The sequence below is a fragment of the Chrysemys picta genome, chromosome 9 (genome assembly GCF_011386835.1).
Source record: "Chrysemys picta bellii isolate R12L10 chromosome 9, ASM1138683v2, whole genome shotgun sequence".
In the NCBI taxonomy this organism is placed as follows: domain Eukaryota; kingdom Metazoa; phylum Chordata; order Testudines; family Emydidae; genus Chrysemys; species Chrysemys picta.
The window spans coordinates 67,626,596-67,650,134 of record NC_088799.1 but is presented as its reverse complement, the minus strand read 5'-3'; positions in this window follow the sequence as shown (position 1 = coordinate 67,650,134).

The window sequence follows — 23,539 nt, the reverse complement described above, 5'->3', positions numbered from 1 at the left end:
CTGCTACCCTGGTGGGGGGGCACTTACAGGGTGGGCTGGGGCTGGCTCTGACTCCCTCAGCCACACCCCTTCCGCCCTAGGCCCCACCCCTTCCGGGGGTCATAGCTGGCCCCAGCGTACCAGTAAGTCATTGGACTTACTTTCACCCCTGCGTCTTCCTATCCTCACTTTTAAGGCTATTTTTTGTTTCTGTGATGGTGTTCGTGCATTGTGACTGCCTCTTAGATTATAGACACCATGCTATCTATACCGTTACATTGGTGGACTCCTGGTGGGCCACCAGCTAATGAGTTTTATGATTAATATACCATTTTGCTCCTCTAGTCTTACGTCATGTTTCTGGTGATGCTTGGCAGGTGATAAATCTCCTTCTAGTCTCTTTCTTTCTACAGTCTGGCTCTTTTTCCTATCCAGTAATCAATGACATTTTACATTATTTTAAAAATGGTTAAGTCTTGGCCAGAGAGTGTTTCCAATTTCTAGCTTTAAGACAGGCTTCCATTATTCTGCTAGCTGACATTCTCAACCACAGCCAAGGCAAAGCTTTAGAAGAAGAACTCTCATGTACTAGCTTTTCAGATAACATCCCTGTTTTTTTTTTTTTTTGAGGATGGGATTCTCTGTGTTGTCTACATTTATTTGAGACTTGAATCTTATAAGACACCACCACGGTGGTTGGGAGAAAAGAAATAACGGAGAAATATACATATGGAAAAATATGTGTATGGAAAGTTAACTCCCATTTTCAAGGTCTTAATATTTCCAGTTGGTTTGGGAATTCCCACAGTTAGCTCTATTATGGGTAAATTACAAGTTTGTATTATGTAGTTCTCAAATTCCCCCAGCACCTGTTTTAAGGGCACACTGTTTTGCTGATGAATGACCCAAGCCTTAGATAGTGATTTGTCATTAATCATTATAAGCAATAGATCTAACGAGTTATAAATTCAAAGTAAGTCTGTTTTACTAGTTCTGTATTTATTAAAGCTGAAATAGTCTATTAATTTCATTACAAAGGAATATCTAGAAATATTTCTATTATGACAGGGCTCTTTGTCTAAGGGACATCTCAGGTCATATTCTGTCAGGATGGCCTTAAGAGACAACGTTTTGCCTCTGCAAGGAAACTGTGATAGAGCCCATTCTTAAGTTTATCCAGATACTTGAACAAGCCTCATCACTGTTTTGTCTCAACACCTTAGTCTGACTCCATGTTGCATTTGTTCTAACACACTAACTACTGCCAAAGCATCTGCCAGTCATTGAAATCTAGTCCTCTCATGCATTCCATGAATGGAATGGGAAAACTGTTTTGTCTGGTCATTATAGCCCGAAGCACTAGGAGAGCAGGATCAGCAATCAAGATTATTTCCCCAAGAGTCAAGTTGAAGTTGTGTTTATCAAAAACTACATTATTTTAAAATTTATCTAAGTTACTGCAAGCAAGACAAATAATTGGCACAGTCTTTTCTCTAAAAGCTATGTTTTGTTAAAACTGCATCTTGGTTTTAAAGGAAGAAATGCTGAGAAAAATCACCCATATGTTTTACTGAAATTCATTTCCTTTCTATACCATTTTTCCAGGACAGCACATAATTGCTCCTTGAGTAGTCCCAGTCTTCAAAGTTGTATTTGATATTTATGGTTTTCATATGCCTTTGGGAGTCATACTGACTTCATCACAGTTCACAGTGATTTTACATTTGCACTGTAGCAAACTAGATAATTACATGACCAAAACGCCTATCTGGTCAACTTTGGTTAATGACTATAACATATTACCGGCGTGTTGAGTAGTTGGCACACTTGGATGTAAGAGATTCCTCTTAGAAATGGAAATGTGAGGACAACAGACATAATATTTGCTCAGGTCGATCCCACTTAGCTATTTATAAATATAAAAGTCCAATGACTAGTATGTATTTTAACAGCAGGCAGTATAATTCACTATTGCTAATAGAGACTAACTTCTATAACTTTCACCATGCATGCTTGGACACTCCTTGGGTTCACTGAGCACAGGTGAGACTTCTCTTTTTTCTAATATTCAGTTCCAGTTCACTGAAGCCACCCCCATCCTCTTGTGGAGGGAAAACTCTGAAGGTTCCTCTCATTGTCCTTCCTCAGAATTCTTCTCTTTGAGAAGGCAGGATTTGAACCCCCTTCCTATTGAGTAAAGAGGCAAACAAACCACAAACCCTTCAATATTATCTTGAAGGTACTGGACCGTCTCTGCAGAGGCCATTTGCATCCGTTCCACTTCTGGGGACCCTTTTCTCCATTGACTTTCAGGCAGCATAGCCTCAATATACCCATATTGCCAGAGACTCCAGGACAGCCACTGCTCCACACCAGTTTAAAATGACGGGGTTCTCAAGTATAGAATCTCGGCATAGAAAGTTGTACCAGCCTAGAACAATATTACCTAGGGTGTGGAATCTACAAGAGGTCTGGAGGGAGGTCAACATATGTCCCTGCTGGGTACTCTCCTCCATGTGTGGATAGTGGATCCCCAAAAGGCATCTAGCAGATTTTGAGAAGATAGGGTAGTGGCCAATGACTATAGCTGAATCAGACAGCAGGGACTTGAACCTGTGTCTTGACATCCCAGGTGAGTTCCCTAACCACTAGCCTGTTAGTTCTCACTGTATTTTTTCATGAAAAATCTCAAAGGTCTTGGTTTCATCTTGATGCAGAACAGAAACACATGTCAAATCCTTGATTTTTTTGTGAAATAGAATTCTTGTTTTCTGTCCAGCCCTACTGACCACCACCCCTCTGCAAGGAGTGGAGGATATTTAAGCATTGAAGGTCTCCTCTCTGTGAAAATCTATAGGAACAATCTTGAACTCCATTTGTAACTCCTCTGAACACATTAAAGGATCCTTAGCCACATGATTTTGGAGCCCTTGATATGCCCGAATGATGAAGTCTCCTGAACTAACCCTCAGAACATCCCCTCTAGGAACAAGGGGTACAGTCTAGAGCAACTCTAACACTTGAGAGATACCATTTAACAACTCATATTCTCTATTCACTGTCTCCCTCCTCCCCCTCCTCCTTCTCATTGGCTTAATGATACCTACTGTGCTTTGGAATAGACTAATCCAAACTTTGTTCTTGACTCTTATGTAAGCTCTGTGGTCTGAAGCTTTAGAGCACGGGCGGCGCATGTAATAGGCTTGGGAAGGCTAAGCCTCCCCCCAAAAAGCTGGACATGCAGGAGGGCCAATGCCAGCCCACTGCCTTTGGAGTGCTAGAAATGAAGCTCCCTAGAAATGTGTGTGTATGGGGGAAACGGGACCCAGCACTCACACCCACACCATGGCCCTGCTCATGCTCTGCCTCTACCCCTTAGCCCCCACCCCACCCCACCCCACCCCGTCCATCAGAGTGGTGTATATAGTTGCCCAGATTTCTAGTGGAGCTCAAGCAGGTGTTAGTTTAAGTCTTTAAGGAAACCCCTAGAAAACTGAACCAACCCTTTTTGCTCCCAATACCTGGCAGAAGGGTTACACCTATATTCCAGTGGGAGTGCATGCTGGAATAGGCAATTCTTCCTCATTTCATTATGTCTATTTGTTGTAATAAGATCTTTACCAGTTTTGACAAATCCTATAGCTAAGTACCAGTACATTATTGAGTATGCAGAAAGAAGCTAAGTTTTTAAAATGACAGAGTTGGGGTTTTGAAAGTGCTAGAAAGAACACTGATTAAAATCAAGAGAGCATGATGCCAACAACTTTGTAGCTAATGACTTTGGAAAACATGCTCCATAACTAGCACTAGTTTTTATAAGATAAGTGTGTCTGCATAAACTCCACAGTAATATTTTACATGTGTCCTGTTGATACAAAGCATGTTGGGAACTCATTCAGTAACAGACAAATTTCAAACGTATTAACCTTTATGAGCCTGATTTTCAGAGGTGCTGAATGCCCATATCTTCCGTTGACGTCAATTGGAGTTCTAGGTGTTTGTTAGCATCTCTAAAAATTTTATATTTCTTATGCATCAATTGGAAAAAACAACAAAACACACATTTACTTTTTAGAAAGAAAGTTCACATCCACTTCAGCAAGGTAGTGACTTAAAATGTAGAGAGGTGACTTTTCAGTTACAGCTGCAGGGGCTATACTTTCATATTCAAGCCACAGTAAAGTCAAAAAACATTATTCATCAAGATTTCATCTGTTTACCTGTATTATTATGAAAGTTCTCTGCCAGTGTAGAAAAATGTGTTCATGATACACTTATCAAAATAAGAGGAGAACCTTTTAAACACGTGGATGCTTCACATATCAATATGTGCACCAGTTTTAATCATCCATAATACTCGATTGTGGATTTTAAGTAGAAAGAGAATACATACATATATTTATTTCAGGGCTTACCTAAATAAATAGAGAGAATAAATACATATATTTATTTCAGCAGAGTAGCATCACAGAATCAGAGGACTGGAAGGGACCTCGAGAGGTCCTCTAGTCCAGGCCCTTGCACTCAAAGCAGGACTAAGAATTATCTAGACCATCCCTGACAGATATTGGTCTAACCCGCTTTTAAAAATCTCCAGTGATGGAGATTCCACAACCTCCCTAGGCAATTTATTCCAGTGCTTAACTACCTTGACAGTTAGGAAGTTTTTCATAATCTCCAACCTAAACCACCCTTACTACAATTTAAGCCCCTTGTTTCCTGTCCTATCCTCAGAGGTTAATGAGAAAAATGTTTCTCCCTCCTCCTTGTAACAATCTTTTATGAACTTGAAAACTGTTATCTCCCATCTCAGTCTTCTCTTCTCCAGACTAAACAAATCCAATTTTTTTCAATCTTCCCTTATAGGTCATGTGTTCTGACCTTTAATCATTTTTGTTGCTCTTCTCTGGACTTTCTCCAATTTGTCCAATCTTTCCTGAAATGTGGCGACCAGAAATGGACACAATACTCCAGTTGAGATCTAATCAGTGTGGAGTAGAGCAGAAGAATTACTTTTCGTGTCTTGCTTACAACACTCCTGCTAATACATCTCAGAATGATGTTTTCTTTTTTTGCAACAGTGTTACACTGTTGACTCATATTTTGCTTGTAATCCATTATGAACTCAGATCCCTTTCTGCAGTACTCCTTCCTAAGCAGTTTCTTCCCATTTTGTAGGTGTGGAACTGATTGTTCCTTCCTAAGTAGAGTACTATACATTTGTCCTTATTGAATTTCATTCGGTTTGCTTCTGATCATTACTCCAGTTTGTCCAGATCATTTTGAATTTAAATCCTATTCTCCAAAGCACTTGCAACCTCTCCCAGCTTGATATCGTTTCAAACTTTATAAGTAGGGCCTTACCAAATTCACGGTCCATTTTGGTCAATTTCACAACCAGGGGATTTTAAAATTAGTCAATTTCACTTTTTAGAAGTTTACTTCTGAAATTTCAGGGTGTTGTAACCCTGGGGTCCTGATCCAAAACACGGTCAGGGTTGGGGAAATTGCAAGGATATTGTACAGGGATCATGGGATTGCCACCCTTGCTTCTGCCCTGCTGCTGGCAGGGACACTGCCTTCAGATCTGGCCAGCGAGAGAGGAAGGCTGCTGGCTGGGCACCCAGCTCTAAAGCCAGCGCCACCGCCAGCAGCAGCTTAGAAATGTGAGTCACAGGATATGCGGGGTGGGGGTGAGGATGGGTTACCACAGGTCTGGTTTTGCTCAGCAGTCTCCCTCCCCAGTGGGGATGGTGGTGTGATAGCTTGAGCTGCAGCTCCCCCCAGGTGGAGGGTGGTGGTGGTGACAGCTCGAGCTGCCGAGCTTCCTGCAGCCAGGGGAGAGCCTGGAGGTGGTGTAACCCACTCTGGGAGTGGGCCCTGCAGGGGAAGAGGAAGTCCCAATCCCTTGCTGGGACTAGCACCTGGAGCTCTGTGCAGGGTAGGAGCCCCCATCAGGGTGTCATATTTCAGGGGGGAGATCATATTTCATGGTCCATGACACGTTTTTCATGGCCATGAATTTGGTAGAGCCTATTTATAAGTGTGCACTCTCCATGCCATTATCTAAATCATTGCTGAATATATTGAACAGTACCAGACCCTGATCCCTGCGGGATCCCCACTCGCTATACCCTTCCAGCTTGGCTGTGAACTGTTCTTTGGGAATGTTTTCCAATCAGTTATGCATCCACGTTATAGTAGTTCCATCTAGGTTGTATTACCTTAGTTTGTTTATGAGACGGTCATGAGAGAGAGTATCAAAAACCTTACTAAAGTCAAGATATACCACGTCTACCACCTGCCTTCTTTCCACAAGGCTTGTTACCCTGTCAAAGAAAGCTATCAGGTTGGTTTGATATGATTTGTTCTTGACAAATCCATGCTGTTATTTATCACCTTATTATCTTCTAGGTGTTTGGAAATGGATTCCTTCATTATTTGCTCCATTATTTGTGTGGGTACTGAAATTAAGCTGACTGGTCTGTAATTCACCGGGTTGTTCTTCTGCAGTTTATATACACTGCATGGGGCATGTGCTCAAGAAGTCAGAAGCTAAAGCTGTGGTAAAAGGGTGTTAGGTTGGGAGAGTTTGGAAGGTTGACTTATGTGAATTCCAGCTTTCCTAGCTTTTAAAACTACTCTCCCCTCCCAGATCCAAGGCTTCACAGAGGGGATGCTGTGATGATGCAATAGTGGGAAGGAGCTACGGATATGTTCCTTTGTCCCCTCCCATGCACCTTCTAATGTGCAAAGGTGGGGTTTAGTGCTTTTGTAGTGGCTGTAGCATGAAGCAAATTATGCCAGTACTCACGACTGAGTTCAGCGGTCCCTTCTATCTATCCTTTTATGTTAGTGCACTATAAGAATCTATTACCGTGGTGTCTATGTTTTTTCCAAGTAAAGAAAACCATTTTTACCCTTTACTTAGCAACATGGACAATAGGTTCCAGTAGCAGTGGAATAAGTTGACTGCAAGGCATTTTGCAAGATAAACTCATCACCATAGTCTGCTTCTTTTTGCATTGTCGCTTGCAAAACATTCAAAGTTACTGTCTCCTCATCCACTGCTGCTGGTACCACTGTACACACTTGAGCTATGGATCAGTGAGTACACTCTGTACCTTTGCATGCCAAGATGAGGAAAATCAATTTCAGTCTTGAAGAGATTAAACTAGTGTTGCAGAAGATCAGTGCATACTTCCAAGTGCTCTAGGGCACTGGAGTCCTGATGGGGATTCAACAAAACATGACATAAGTATAAGGAACAAAATTCTCTATTCTAATGCTAGGTATACTTTAAGAAAATCAAAACACTCTAAAGAAGAGAAAAATATTCCATTGCTTTAAATGCAGTAAATACTAACACTCTTGAAAATTAGTCACATTAAATACTATATGTTATAATACTAATTATAAATTATAACTGTTACATTATCTCATAATAAAAGCTGTAGGTACACTAAGAAAGGGAGAGGTAAGAACAACAGGTGTGATGTTGAAGGAAAGCCAGTATGTGTCTGAAGTATTGCTGAGATTGTTTAAGAGAAGTTCACCTGTAAGAAATATTTTGGTTGTTACTTATCTAAGTAGAGATCATTTAGAAAGAAATATAACTTTGTTTTATTGCTTCTTAATTCTTTTTACCTCTATAAAAGTTATGTATGATTACAGAACCTGAAGAAGTAAACACGAAAGGGTATCTTTTTTCTTCTTTAAAAATCCTCATTTCATTTTATATATATATATATATATATATATATATATATATATATATATATACCATACATTTAAAAGTATGAGTAATGACTGTTCTTATTTTTCATGTTTTTGCTGGAGAGCTCTCTTTGGATGACCTAGAGATGCAGTTTTTGAGCTTTCTTAGCCATTATTTGATGGGGAAAAAAGTCTGAATCATTTACAAAGAAAACTTTTCTACCAAGTGCTTGAATGAAAAAAAAACCGTTGAAAATGTTAATTGTCTGGATAACACCCCCCCCCCCCCCCCCCCCGCTTCTCACACGGTTCATCAGATTTAATTTACAGGGCTTCTCTGATGTCATAAGCCATTTCTCTAGCCATGCAGTTAGACAAACAGAGACAGAAAAGAGTTCAATTTCTAAATCAAACAAGCAGGGTGGAGGATGGAAATTTCAAGTTATTTTATTCACCAAATCAAAAAAGATCTTGTATCTTGCAAGGAGCAGCACATGGGCTCCTTGTGCCCACAAAGATCCCTTCTGGAAACAATGCACAGAGAACTCATTGCAGGATCATGGCCTGAGCCAGGAAAAGAGAGAAGGGGAGAGTCAGAAAGCTAGACTTGTCCAGGGGCTTATTTCACTCATGCACTTAAGCTTTCAGCAAATTCTATAAAGTTTTGCAGGAATGATTTTCTTACCTTTCACTTTCTTCACATATTGAGTATTAGATATTTGTGGAGGACCAGACAAAACTTGCTTAGTCATGCCAGTTTCCTGTCTGCTGTGTTTGGAAAGAAAAAGGCAGCCAAGTGTCTTGTCACATGCTAAGAACTCTTTTCTGAATATCAATTTTGCTCAACTGGAAAAAAAATCAGATATAAGCAAAGCTGATGTAAGAAAATCCTAATATAGAAGTAACAAATCTTTCATAAACCTGACCTTTACTGAAAGATGGAAATACACTAGTAGTTTTGAACTGTTTGCTTGTGGGGAAAAAAGATACATTTTGGATTTTTCTTCTTTTTAACAAAGTGGTGATCTAAACAGTTACAGGTTTTCCTTAATGCACACCATCATTTATAATGATATATGAACAAAACAAACATTCATTATTTAACCTTTGGCACTATTTACATAATAAACTAATAAACTAAACAATTAGTCTGCATACAGACTTTTAGATCCTTAGCAGCTAGTGCTTTCAAAAAAGGTCAAACATTTCAAAAGGATTAACTTTCAAAATATATAGCAAGAAAACAAATTGAATCTTTTATAATGGAGATAAAACACTCACAGACCCTATAAAGCCACAAAGTCTGAGTTTGAGATGACGACAGGCCGTTAATACCCTTATAAATTTCAGGTGCAGTCTCTACAATTGTATAGTACACACTGTCCCAGAGCTAGGATCAGAACTCTGGATTGCACATTTTATCCAATTCTTTATATACTCAGGACTACAATGTTACTTTTCCACATCATAATTCCTGGAAACTGCCTTGGTCCCCGATCTTGCAATGAGCTCTCCATGGACAGACCCCGTGTGCTTTTAGCTTCAATGTGACTCCAAGAGGATATCAGAGTCTGCCTGTGCAGAGCTCATTGCAGGATCCAGACCATATTATGGAAATAGATGTCTCTGGACAAGTTAGAAGAGCGGGTGCTTTGGGGATATCTACAGGCCCAGATTTATATACCTGTATGTCCTTTATAGAAAGCAAAGATGACCGGTTTGCTTTTGTATGCTGTGAATAACTCATTCTGTAGGTAACAGTTACCCCTACATTTTTAAATTTTGCGTCCTTTTTCTTTGGTTCATCATAAATCAGAGTATCTATGACTGAAATCATTAGCTGTCTCTCACTTAGGCCAAGTATATTGGGGAGGGAGGGGTGTTAAGCCCTGTAAGTTTAAATTATGCAAGATGCCTTGCTAATTGTGGTGCTAAATATAAGAACCATCTCTTCTGATTCTCAGCTTCTATGTGGTATAAGGGATACCTTTCAGCAGTTTTTCAGTCAAATGTAAATTGCAGAATATCACTGCCATCATTGTAGCTTATACGGGCAACTGGGGGTATGTCTACACAGTAAAGACAAACCTGCGGCTGGCCCATGCCGGCCAACTGGAGCTTGTGGGGCTTGGGCTGTGGCACTGTTTCATTGCTGTGTAGACCTCAGGGTCCTAGAGCCCAAGCTCCACCTGAGCCCAGAAGCCTACACAGAATGAAACAGCCCCACAGCCTGAATCCCGTGAGCCCAAGTCGACTGGCATGGGCCAGCTGTGGGGTTTTCTTTGCTGTGTAGACATACACTATTGCTTTTTGACTTCCACGTAACAAATCTGAAGCCATCCTTGAAGTAGTTGTTGCTCTGGCACACAGCAGAGCCACTTGGAACTTCACAGTGACAGAAGGCACAGAACTCAGATCCTCCCTTTCCAGTACTGCAAGGACTGACCAGTTGGCTCAAAGGTCCACACCCCTGAGTCATGTAGTTATACCAACATAAGCTGGGTCTTCACAACCAACTTAAGTTTAATTGAGGAAACAAATTGGCAAAAAAGAAAAAGAGGTACGTAATAGCTGGCCAGCCTCAGAAACAGGCCAAAGTAGGAAAATCAAGTAGCGTGAGATCTGATACCTTCACTACTTTTAGTTATTCTGTGAGAGATGGTCCCAGTTATCCCTTTCGCTGTCACCAATCACCTTTATGCTCCTCTACTGCCTTGCTTTGTCTAAACAAAAAGATATAAACAACAAACATCACCTTTCTTCTGAGATTCTTATGTCAGGGACCCCTAAAAAATAAAAAACCTAATTACTAAGATGTCTGGCCTAATCTAAAACACAAATTTCTCCACTGGCCAATTTTTCTTTTCTTCATCTGCTGATCTGATAAGATGAATGTGTGTGTGTTACAGAATAAAAAGTTGGCTAATTTAAATTGCTCCATGCTAGCTCCACTCCCCTAACTCTTTATAGCAGAATTCTGGGTTCAAATCACAACCTGTTTCTGTGGTCTGATCCAAGTAAGCATTTTGTGCAGGGGAGCAGGATCCATGTGTAAATTGCTCTTGACTTGCCTGTGTTGCCATGTCTAACAATGACAATCCATAAGAACTTTGAAAAGATGTCTATTGACTGATCTAATTGCTACAGAATCTGTTAGTCAGAGTCTGCCCTTTAAAAGTTGATTAAAATCATTGAATGCAATAAAAGCTGGATCAAATACAGCGCATAGCTGACTAATTGGTCTACAGCACTGAATTCAAAATCTTAATCAGAGCCTCTAAGAAATGCTGTGTAAAAAAAAAAGATTCTTAATAAATTTTGTCATAAGATCCTCCTTATGTGCTTTGAATGAATGCCACTGTGAAAATGCCTTTTCAGAGATTGCCTCCTGGCAAAGGCTTTGTGAACTTTAATGTCCCCCTTTCTCCTTTTCTGTTCTCTGTAATATATTTTACATTATTTTTTTCCTTTTGTTCCTATAGGAAAATTTTCTCAGGGACAACATTTTTGCTTTGTCTTCCTTTGGGCATGTCTGCACTGTTAAAAGAGACTAGGCATTGTGGTTTTCCAAAAAGGAAAGAAAAGCAGCACAAAGCCAGATGCTGTAGCTATAACATTTTCAAAGGCATTCTAAACACCAGGTGTACCATATAAATACCCAGTTTCTTTTTGTATCCTATCACACTGGTATCATATGGTTGAGGCATCTGGTCATTCCTACCCATGTTTTTCATAGACAGTATTTGTTAAAATCAAGTATACAACTTGGCTTATTTATGTGCTGTGAACAGGAAGTGCCACAATGGCCTTATTGTGTATGCTAATGGAAGCAATAAAGATAGGCACAACTGTTAACCTATAATTATCTTCACAGCCTAGTCTAATTTCAGCAGGTTTCTACTCTTTTGACTTTGAGTTGCTGAAGAAACATGCTTTTTATAGTCCTTTATGCTGTTGCAGCAAAAAAATCCAACACCTCAGACCACAGGCTACAAATGCAAGTGCTTCTCATGAAGTTGAGAGCAAGAAGTGAAGCAAGCAAGGTGGAACAATTTACATTTGTTTCTAATATGTATATTAATGTTCTTAGAAAAGACCTATCAACTCAAATAATGAATTTTGTGATATTCCTAATTCTGTGATACTTGGGTTACTGAACCATTCGTATTTCCTTACCATGACCCTGTACCTTCAGCCTGCCAGCAACCATCTAACTTTCCAATCGGTGGATGTTACTCAATCAGCATCAGATCCTGCAAGAGACTATGTGGGCATATCCCTGTGCCTGTACACAGCCCTACTGAATTCACTGGGGTTATGAGTGGGTGTGGGGGCTTACCTGCACAGAGTTTCTTCCAGGATCAGTAACTAAGTGTCTTCCCATAAGTGCAAGCCAGTTTCTTGACCTTTTGCTTTAGCAGATGTTTTAATATCGTTTCTGGCCTAGGAGACCATGGTTTCAAACTAACTATAAAAGTAAGCAGAACAAACCCACCTACCTTCCTCCATACACACACTTATTAGCTTCAGAATGATGTCAGGTAGAAGGAGTAGGGCCAGAGTGCCCACCCTCTTGTCAAAGTAGATTCTACTAAAGTACAAACATTCTATATAATTGAAAGGACCTGCATCGATCCATCACTTTTCAGAGCAAGGGAACGAGATTCTGAAAAGCAATTGCTTTGTTGCAGAGCCTTAGCGATTACCCCCCCATCCTCCCTCCTTTATTAAAAAGGGATTATCAAGTTGTTTGACATACTGACTACAGTATTTGGAAGACATTAAGAAATGTAGGCAATCTAAGAGCAGGTTGTCATATGGAGCAAGCTGGCAAATCCAATCAGAGAAATCACTAGCATAAATTGGATCACTGGGGTACATTTTTGAAAAAGGCTAGAAAATAACTAGATTTCAGGATAAGGATGATGGGTTAAAGTTTGTCTGGTATTGCCTGTAGTTATGTGGGCAGGCATTGATGGACTTTGAATGCTCCTTGCTTTTTATAATGTTGTTTTACTGTGGTAACAATGGTTTTGGGCTTTGTTTGTGTTTGTTTAATGAAGACACCAAGAAGTTGAGAGAGAGGTTCCTACTCTTCCATTAGAAAAAGAATCATCACAACATTCAAAACTATGTGGAACAATTTAAACTTTTGCCGGGAATCCTCACTATTGTTACTTCAAGTGTCAGGCTACAGAATTTATTCATTTGTATTATGTCTGTGGAAATCCACTTGTGTGAGCCCTAGCATGTAATCCCAAACTGTTCTCATGCTGTTCAAAGGATTGTTCTGCATATAGATTGGTTTGTGTGACCATATGTTTAAAAGTTCATTTCACAGGAACAGCTGAATCAGTTGATGAGATTGAAGTGTATTCACATTGTCTCCACAGTCTTCATTAAAGGAGATGGGGGTCAGTATTCATTCTGGAGATTCCTGTGTCTAGCCGTTATTTTGAGTGAAATGGAACTGGGGGGGGGGGGGAGAATCTCTTGTCCCCAGTTTATTTTCCACCTTTATCAATATATTGCAGATGCTGCTGCTATTCTGTTTCTTTTCATTAACATTACTGCAAATTGTGTTATAACTGAGGATTTAACTAGTCTCAGTAAGTGGCAGGATCCTCCTTAGGAAAAATATCCTTCTCATCCTGGTTCTTTGCTCATTTCTGAACTCAGCAGGTGGATCACCTGTCCTGTTCCTTTTCATCATTTAACTTTTTAACATTATCTTTACTGTGCCAAAACTAAAATCTCTGTGCTTTAATTATAATTTGAATTATCTTCAATTTACTATGGGAAGGAAACTTGAATGAATCTCTGTAAGTTAGAATTTTTTGTTTATGGGAAAGAAATGTAACAGTGAAATAAAAAAAAACAACCTTCTCTAATTTTCCAGTGCTAAAGCCTTGCATATCTCCACTAATCACCCCTTCTATTAGTGTATTATATGACATCTTTAGAGAGCTTACTGCACGCAGCCCACAGGTACAAAGAAACCATGAACTCATTTATTAGCTGAGTAAAACTGCTTCATTGACTTGAGCTGCCCAATATTGTTCCATTGTGATTCCGGTACATCTCATTTTTAAACTGAAAACAAACCCATCAGTGTTTTGTCTTACAGCCCATATTCAAAAAGGACTTATACATGTACTTCCATGCTTATGGCTCTTTCCACAATCAGCAGCTGTATAGTCCAGGTCCTAAACTTTGTTTCTTTTCCTAAATCCTGGGATAAAGTTATTTACCCTCATCTGAACATCATAGTCCTGTAATATTTTTAAATATTGACTAAAGCCAATAGTTCATAGGACATTAGACAAGCCTGTTATATGAACTTAAAGTTGTTTCACTGGAGTTTAGCACTGTTTTCTCACTACACTTAATAGAACAAAAAACTGTTTCTGTTCCTTTTAATATAATAAACCTATTTGGGAGTGAGTCTAAAATCAAACATCTTACCTTCACATGAGATATGCCTTGAGAAATTGGCAAAAATACGTTAAAATTATCATTTGCTGAGTAGTCTAATAAAATCAGCTTGATACATAAGCATGAAAATGTAGCAGAAGGATAAACAAAGACATACATTAATTACTTGAACTTGGAAACCTCTGTTAGGCTTCATACAAACATCCAAAGACACAAAGAGTGTATATTTTGCTCCGGTCTTGCTGTTTCTTTCCAGTAATAACCTCCTATTTTTTCTTCTATTTCTAGTAAAGTATTTTTATGACATTAAGAAAAACAATAGTGCTGGAACAAAATTCTCTTTCAAATGCAAGTACCCTGTGTTTTAGTAGTTAGTTAACAAACAACTGGAGTTTAATCCTTATTCAAAGTCAATTTCACTTTGGAGAGCTTAAGGCCATCAGTCTGTTACAGAGACAACAAAGCTAAGTATTACTCTTTTGAGTTGGTATCTTTTGAGAACGTTGAACTTGAAAGAAGTGTGATGAACTAATTTATTTTAAACTAAGCATATAAGAAAAGAAAACACAGTGGTCATTCACACTTATTCTGGTGGGAAAAGGGGTGTTTTAATGCAGTGCATGTTTTTTGGTTCTATTTTTCCTTTTCATCTAACACTCCTAACCCACATGAACACTCCCCTTTCCTCTCGCTACTCCTTTGTTTTCTAGTTTCTTGTTTATATGACAGTCCAAAGTTTAATTCCTGCATTGGGCTAGGGTAGAATCAGCACAATACCTCCAATGTCTGGGTGTGTCCAAGGCAAATGTTTTCACAAACTCTGACATACTTACAATATAATTCCAAATCCTCAAACCTGACATTTTGCTTATTTGAGAAAATGGTGTGGTCTGTGCAAATTAGCTTTTCTATTTTAAAGCATAAATGTAGATTTATAAATGGCCATATTCCAAGTTAATGTTTGGACAGAGATCAATGTTCATAATGGAACATGCAAACCTTTCACATTCTGTGTATCTAAATCTAATTTTATGCACTCTTGAAAGGGGCGGAGGAAGGGCAGAGAAAGAGACAAAAACAAAGTCGTTGACACAACCTTGCAAAATTTTTGTGATTTTTTTCCTCCCTACAATTATTGTGCACAAAAAAAAAATCCCTTATTTAACCCTGAACCCCCACTTGCATGTAAGGTTATGCTGTTCTCCCCTCCTGCTTTTCAGTAGGGCTAATGAATTTTGTTTACATCCACATAGCAAGGAGGACTGGAGTGAGAACAATCAGGGTCACCAAAAATTGTGGATATTAACTTTGTTAATCACTGATATATATTAATGAATGTAAGTACTGGAGGCTTAAAACTTCTGTATATTATAGAGATAAGATGTAACCTTTCACCCAGTTTGTTATTTCAAACAGTGCAGTGAAACTGCTATAAAAGCATGTCAGCTGAAGTTATTTTTGTTGTTGCTATGGAGTAAGACACACACCTAACAGGATGTCCGGTGTATGTTTATGCATCTTTGAGGAAGACACCAGAGAACATAATATAGGCAAGATTTTGTATCCAGGCAGCTCTTTGTTGAATAGGTTGGCAGATTACAAGAATGACATTTTGACCTCTGATTATTTTAAACAATATGTTAAAGAATAAAAATACACACTAACCAGCAGAATGCCACTAGCTGGGCACCAATCTTGAAATGCTATTTGATCACACCTAAAGCTTAATTTAGCCAGATTCAGCATCCATAGAACAGTTGTTTTTTCCCTTGATACTTGTGGCATCAGCCTTTCCCCTGAATTTTGAATAGTAAGCACAGTATTGATACATTAACCCACAGTGATTAATGGCCTCACCAAAGGAAAGTGTCATGTCAATGCAACTTTTTTTTTGTATAGTACTATTACAGTTTTCTTACTGATAGACTGTCAAGAGACATTGTCCAGATAGTCATTTAACGAAAAAAGTCATTACCTGTGTTATCAACATAGGGTCAGAGCATGGCTTGCGCTGCATAAGAGAAGAGCTTGTCTTCATTTGAAATGCTACAGCAGCTGTGCAACTGTAGTGCATCAGTGTAGATACTACCTATGCTGTCGGGAGGTTTTCCCACCAGAGTAGGTAATCCACTTCCCCAAGCAGCAGTAGAAGATCTCCTCCATTGAACTAGTGCTGTCAACTGTTGCTTAGGAGTGTGGATTTTTCACAGTCCTGAACAACATAGTTCTATGTGCTCCATATCACTGTCTCCCATTCTCCCTCCCTTGCCAGAGGGGTCTATGCAGGCTCCATGCCCCAGTTCCCTTTCCCTCATTCAGGGTCACCCATTTGCAGGGGAAGTGTGATGTGGAGTAGTCATTTATGTGTGTTATAGATATCTACTGTTATTGGCAGGGCTTTGGAGCTGTTCTCCGGCTCCGCTCCAGCTCCAGGCAAAACCTGCAGCTCCACTGCTCCGGAGCTGCTCCGCGCTCCAGCTCCGGGCTCCACTCCAAAGCCCTGGTTATTGGGAGACTTTATTAAAAGCTTCTGTTTATACTTCCTGCCTTTGTTTCCCAAACATTCACATGCCAGTGGATTGTGCAACCAAATACTTTATTTTTTTAAAAAAACACAACAATTAAACAAACAAAAAAATCACCACAGGCAGCCCAATGCAAATGTTAAGAAAAGTGCAATGCAGAAATAAAAAACAAAGCTAATCAGTGTGATAGCACTGCTCATGGAATTGCACATTGCCACTGTACTGTTCTGCCCCCATGGAAGTAGTGTGACCAAGGTACATCTTCCTATGCACACTTCCATTTCCTACCCAGAACTGCCCAGTTGTTTCAGGATGTGGTAGCGTGGAACAATGTTCATTGAAAATTGCTGCATCAGGGTAGCCTGGGAAGGGGCAGGGGCCTGCTACCTCCTGGTTACCAGGCTAAGTAACCACTTGAACAGTTCCCTCTGCTGTTCTCAGTCCCGGTCCCTTGTTGCCCTGTTGTGCTCAGTGTAGTCCACCACCATTCTCTCCTCCCTCTCTCTGTCCTGTTCTAACATTTTCCTCTGTATTTCTAATGCTGGTTCAACTTCTGGACAGAGTCCTTCTGCATGTCTCACGGCAACTTGTTGCTGACCCTTTTCCTTTTCCCTGGTTCATGGGCCTCACCTCAAGAGGCGTGGGTGGATGCCTTGCTCCACATGAGGTAGAAGGCCTGGCAAAGGCAATAAAAGTGCTTATTTTGTTGTTGTTCGGGGAGAAAAAGAAAATTGTATCTCTTTTAATATTCTACATCACAGCAAGGCTACAAGTTGTAACTTTTATCTCCTTGATGTGCCCTAATTCTCTCTCTTTATCCAGGGCTGGATTTAAGGGCAGGTGACCCAGGTGACCGCCTAGATTACTAGGCTTGGGGCATACTGGGTTCACAGATTTACAGATCCTAGCGTGCAAATTTATCATATTATATGACAGGGATATGTCATGTATGTAAATCATGCAGAGTGAAATGGGCTAAACATAAGTTATTCAAAAGTTTAACAAATGCAGGTAGTGGGGTGGGGTGCAATTTGTCTAGGGCCAGCTCTGTCTCTACCTTTGGCTCTCAGAAGCAGCTGCATTCTAGGTCACCAACCCACAAAGGCAATGATAAATATTTCATATTTATTTTATTACAAAATATTGTAACTTTTTTTGGCATGTGTGTGCACGCGTGCGTCCGGGCGTTGCCCGCAGACTTTTACCAGTGATGGCCTTAATGTTATTTCAGGCCGTGGTGGCATAGTAAATTGTAAATTTCCCTGAGATGCCAGTTGGAAGATGGAACATTTCCATGCCTCAAGCAGAAGGCCATCTATATATGCTAACGAGATATTTTGTTGCCTGATGACTGATCAGCAAATTAACGACTGGAGAGGTCTAGTAAACAATATCAGGATGAGTGTCCAGGAATGGCATTGCTTCTGCCCTCAGCTGAAGCAGAGGCTGCCCCACAGCATGATGTATCATCCATAACAATTACATTAGTCAAAAACCAGCAACCCCTCAAACTTATTTTGTAATTTCCTCCCTAATAGTAACAAAGATGGTGTCGTCTTACCTGGCTTTAGCTTTGATGTTGCACCCTCCCAGCTCCCTCCCCAAACAGTTCCATGTCTTCTGGTCTCTCTGCCCACAGGATCTATTGCAGCAATGGGATCTCTTCCAGTCTCTCTGGCCAGGTAAGAAAATAAGCCTGTTCAGTCTCAAAAGCCCATCCAACATGACATTAGGTTCTGTGCTTAGGACAGTGCTGAGCACCTACTCAAATTTATCAGGTTCACAGTAAGTTTAAAAACTTGCGATTTGGTGTCTTCTGCCTTGCAGCCTATGGCCTTCCTGTTTTTTCTCCTCTTTCTATTCTGAATCACCATCGACTTATTCCAATTATACACCATTCAGCCATTTGGAGATGTTAGAATCATAAATCCTTATACAAGTGATGATTATCAGTGATAGATTTCAGGTATACCAAATTGTAGACTTTACTGGGTTGTAGACCACACACCAGACATCTACCAGGACCTTGGTGTGAGCCTCTGATCAGCTAGTAGCATACTGAGATGAGGATCTTCCAGGTGGCATCTCTCAGAGTGCTATGTAGAAATGGAGCAGGTCATGTGGAATGTGGGGTTTAAATATTGACCAGAGCTATATAATCTAGTAGGTGCAGAAGAAGGGAGTAGATAGAAAATCAGAAAAATACAGCCCTCAGGAGACTATGGGAAGTCACTGGAGGACTATCAGCACTCACGTTCTGTAATCTGGATCAGAGCCTGCATCCATACTGCAAAGTAGGTGGTCTAGAGTTTGTGCTGAAGAAAAACCTGGGTTCTAACCTATACACCCAGCCAGGTAAGCAAGTATGAGTTGAAAGCATATGTAAACCCCAGGTAAAAGGTTTGTGTGTGGGGATAGTAGGAAAATCTGGTTTAACTCTGTAGTGAAGACATGTACGTGTAACACCGACAGACCCCGGTCGTCGGTGGGCGGGATTGAACCTGGGAACTCTGGAGCTAAATGCATGTGCTAAATACCATACGGATGTTAGCTAAAGCTGTAGAGCAGACTCATTAATCTCTAAGTGGTCTCATGCCACTAGATGGGACAGAACACCACGCCCAGAAAGTGTATAGGTTACATACTTCCCCTATCTGAGGAAGTGTGTCCCGAGCTTCAGAGTCTTTCCAGTTGAAATTCCAGACGAGCCCCTTCTTGTAACACCGACAGACCCCAGTGGGCAGGATCAAACCTAGGACCTCTGGAGCTAAATGTGTGAATCTCTACTGCTTGAGCTAAAAGCCATAGGGCTGTTAGCTAAGGTTGTACAACAGACTCATTAATCTCTCTCTAAGTGGTCTTGGTGCCGCTAGACGGGACACAACACCATACCCAGAAGGTGTGTGGATTACACATGCCCACAAAGAAATGCCATTAAGTTGAGTGTAAAACCTCACTTCACTCAACCAAATAATGTAGCCCAGAGTGTAAAATGAATTTTGAATTGGGGATGCAGAATTGGTTTTTAACTCTTTGCCTTTCACTCATCTTGACCACGTAGACTGGTTGGTTTTGTTTGTGTTTAGTCTCCTTCATTCACTTCTTATACAATGTTTTGGGGTTTGTTGCCGCACACAGTTCAATAGCAAAATCCCACTTTACATGATACAAAAATTATTGAAACATGCCTATTCATAGTAAGTTTTATAAACCCTTACCTAAAAATACTCATCTAAACTATTGGATTACCCTCACCTTAAATTACACCCCCCACAATCAAATCAAGCTCCTTGCAGACTGTTTTATAATATTCAAGATGATTAGATTGAAAGCTTCTATTTGTTAGAAGTCTAATTTGACTGTTTATGACTATTTAATTGCTCTGCCCATACAGTGCATGCCTAGAATTAAAATCCATCCTCTCACCCCAAGGACCTACAAACATGATTCAACATTCCTTGAATTCTTCAGAAATGTTGTATACTACAGAATACAGCATAGAAAACTGTGTGGCTCCCTGAGTGCACACAATCAGTGGCACCAAAGGGGTTAATCAAAATAGCATTACTCCCTGTAATACTGAATACTTTTCAATTTGCCGCACAAATATTTAAAAGTAATGCACACTGAAAAACATAATCCCAACTATACCTATAAAATGACGGGGTCTAAATTAGCTGTTACCACTCAAGAAAGAGATCTTGGAGTCATTGTGGATAGTTCTCTGAAAACATCCACTCAATGTGCAGCGGCAGTCAAAAAAGCGAACAGAATGTTGGGAACCATTAAGAAAGGGATAGAGAAGATGACAGAAAATATCATTTTGCCTCTATATAAACCCATGGTACTCCCACATCTTGAATACTGCATGCAGATGTGGTTGCCCCATCTCAAAGAAGATATATTGGAATTGGAAAAGGTTCAGAAAAGGGCAACAAAAATGATTAGGGGTATGGAACAGCTTCTGTATGAGGAGCGATTAATAAGACTGGGACTTTTCAGTTTGGAACAGAGACTAAGGGGGGATATGATAGAGCTCTATAAAATCATGACTGGTGTGGAGAAAGTAAATAAGGAAGTGTTATTTACTCCTTTTCGTAACACAAGAACTAGGGGTCACCAAATGAAATTAATAGGCAGCAGGTTTAAAACAAACAAAAGGAAATATTTTTTGACACAGCACACAGTCAACCTGTGGAACTCCTGGACAGAGGATGTTGTGAAGGCCAGGACTATAACAGGGTTCAAAAAAGAACTAGATAAGTTCATGGAGGATAATCAATGGCTATTAGCTAGGATGGGCAGGAATTTGTGTCCCTAGCCTGTGTTTGCCAGAAGCTGGGTATGGGTGACAGGGGATGGATCACTTGATGATTACCTGTTCTGTTCATTCCTTCTGGAGCACCTGGCTTTGGCCACTGTCAGAAGACAGGATACTGGGGTAGATGGACCTTTGGTCTGACCCAGTATGGCCGTTCTTATGTCTGGCTGTTTCGCTACTTAAAATGCTTTCTTTACCAGCAGAAAGAAAAGGATTTTTTCTCTTTGCATTTCTGTCATAAAACAATTGGTGTGTCATGTTGCATTATGTCACACTGCATTATGAAATGCAAACTGACATACTTTATCCTTAAGGTATTTGAACATATCATGTCAAACTGGAAGAAAGAATGCACTCTCTCTTTCTCTGGGTAGTAGCTGTTTTTTATTCTTGTTTTAATTTCTCTGTAATCTCTATTTAAAAAAATGTAGTAAAGGACAAGCAGCCAGCTCTCGTACCTAAACTCAATGTCCATTCTAACCACTATTCTTTTCTTAAGCAAACTAAGAAAGAAGAGAGCCATGAGAGCTGGAGAAAACCCCACCAGATGAGCAAGGTCGCTTTAAAATAAAAATAAAAATCACTTCCCGGGCTTGAATGCCTGAGGAAAAAAGTAATTAAAGTCAATGGAGAATTTGGAAGTGCGAAAATATAGGGCAACAAGAAATCATAATAAAACCAGTCCCTGGGAAGCCAGAGGGGCCTCATGCCACTCATCATCAATTTGTGGGATGGGATGTGTCAAGGATTAAAAATAAAAGAGTTTTTCAGAAAATGCAAGCCAGACTTGGGCTTTTGTACAAGGAGGAAATCAGGGATCTAAGTGGTGTTTTGGTGTCATGGCATTCTGGGTCACCCCTCGGCATTTTGTTGCCATAGGCGAATTATACTTTGTGTACCCCTGCCCTCTGTCCTTCTACCTTATCCACTTTACATTTTTATTGCTCATTTAACTTAATATTTTGGCATTTACATTTCTATCTAGCAACTTTTTTTTTGGTTTTTGGAAAAGTTATTTTCCAAAATGTTGCTGCCTCCTTGAGTCTGACATCCTGTCTAGAAGGTAAGCTTGACCTTGGTAAGTATTAACTGTCAGAAACTTATTTATCTAAAGAGTCATTTAGCTTGGTAATGACAAAGGGCTTCAGGTGAACTTTGTAAATTGAAAATCTCTATATTCCTATGGGTCACAAATCCAAAAGCAACACTGGGGTGATTTGAAAAGTATCACAGTGATTTGAAGTGATTAAAAATCTTCAGTGTAGTGGCTTATATTTAGTGGTAATTCAAACTTTTGCTATTAGTACCTCACTTTCAGAAGCACTGAAATTGACTCACTGTGGGTTTTAAAAATCCCCTTCACTCCACAGCAGACTTAGGGTATGTCTACACTACGAAATTAGGTTGAATTAATAGAAGCCAGTTTTATAGAAATCGGTTGTATACAGCCGATTGTGTGTGTCCCCACATAAAATGCTCTAAGTGCTCTAGTCGGCGGACCGCGTCCACAGTACCGAGGCTAGCGTCGACTTCTGGAGCATTGCCCTATGGGTAGCTATCCCACAGTTCCCGCAGTCTCCGCCGCCCATTGGAATTCTGGGTTGAGATCCCAATGCCCGGATGATGCAAAACAGTGTCGCGGGAGGTTCTGGGTACATGTGGTCAGGCCCCTCCCCCTCCGTCAGAGCAACGGCAGACAATAGATTCGCGCCTTTTTACCTGGGTTACCTGTGCAGACAACATGGAGCCCGCTCAGCTCACCGTCACCATATGTCATCTGGGTGCCGGCAGACGTGGGACTGCATTGCTACACAGCAGCAGCAGCTAACTGCCTTTTGGCGGTAGACGGTGCAGCATGACTGGTAGCCTTCATCGGCGATCTGGGTGCTGGCAGCTGTGGGGCTGGCAGCCGTAGGGCTGCATTGCACCAGCCCCTTGCCTTTTGCCTTTTGGCAGTAGATGGTGTATTACAACTGGTAACCGTCCTATTACAAGTTGGATCATCGCACATTAGCAGAGTCTTCCCTGAGCAGCAGATCGTGCAATAGGCCTGAAGGCCATCGTAGTACACTAACTGCCAAGCGCCCAGTATTTGCTGCCAAGCACCCAGAAGATGCCGAGGGCTATCAGTCATGCTGCACCGTCGTCTTAAGATGTAAAAAATAGATTTGTTCTGTATTCATTTGCTTTCCTCCTCCCTCCGTCAAATCAACGGCCCGCTAAACCCAGGGTTTTCAGTTTAATCTTTGGGGGGACCATTCTGTGTGACAGTTGTTTGTGTTTCTCCCTGATGCACAGCCACCTTTCTTGATTGTAATTCCCTGTACCTGTACGTCATGTCGTCACTCGGCCCGCCCTCCCTCCCTCCTTCCCCTGGTCCGTCAGATACTAGTTTCGCGCCTTTTTTCAGACCAGGCGCCATAGCTAGCACTGGGATCATGGAGCCCGCTCAGGTCACCGTGGCAATTATGAGCACTATGAACACCACGCACATTGTCCTGGAGTATATGCAGAGCCAGGACATGCCAAGGCGAAACCCGGACCAGCTGAGGAGGCGATTGCA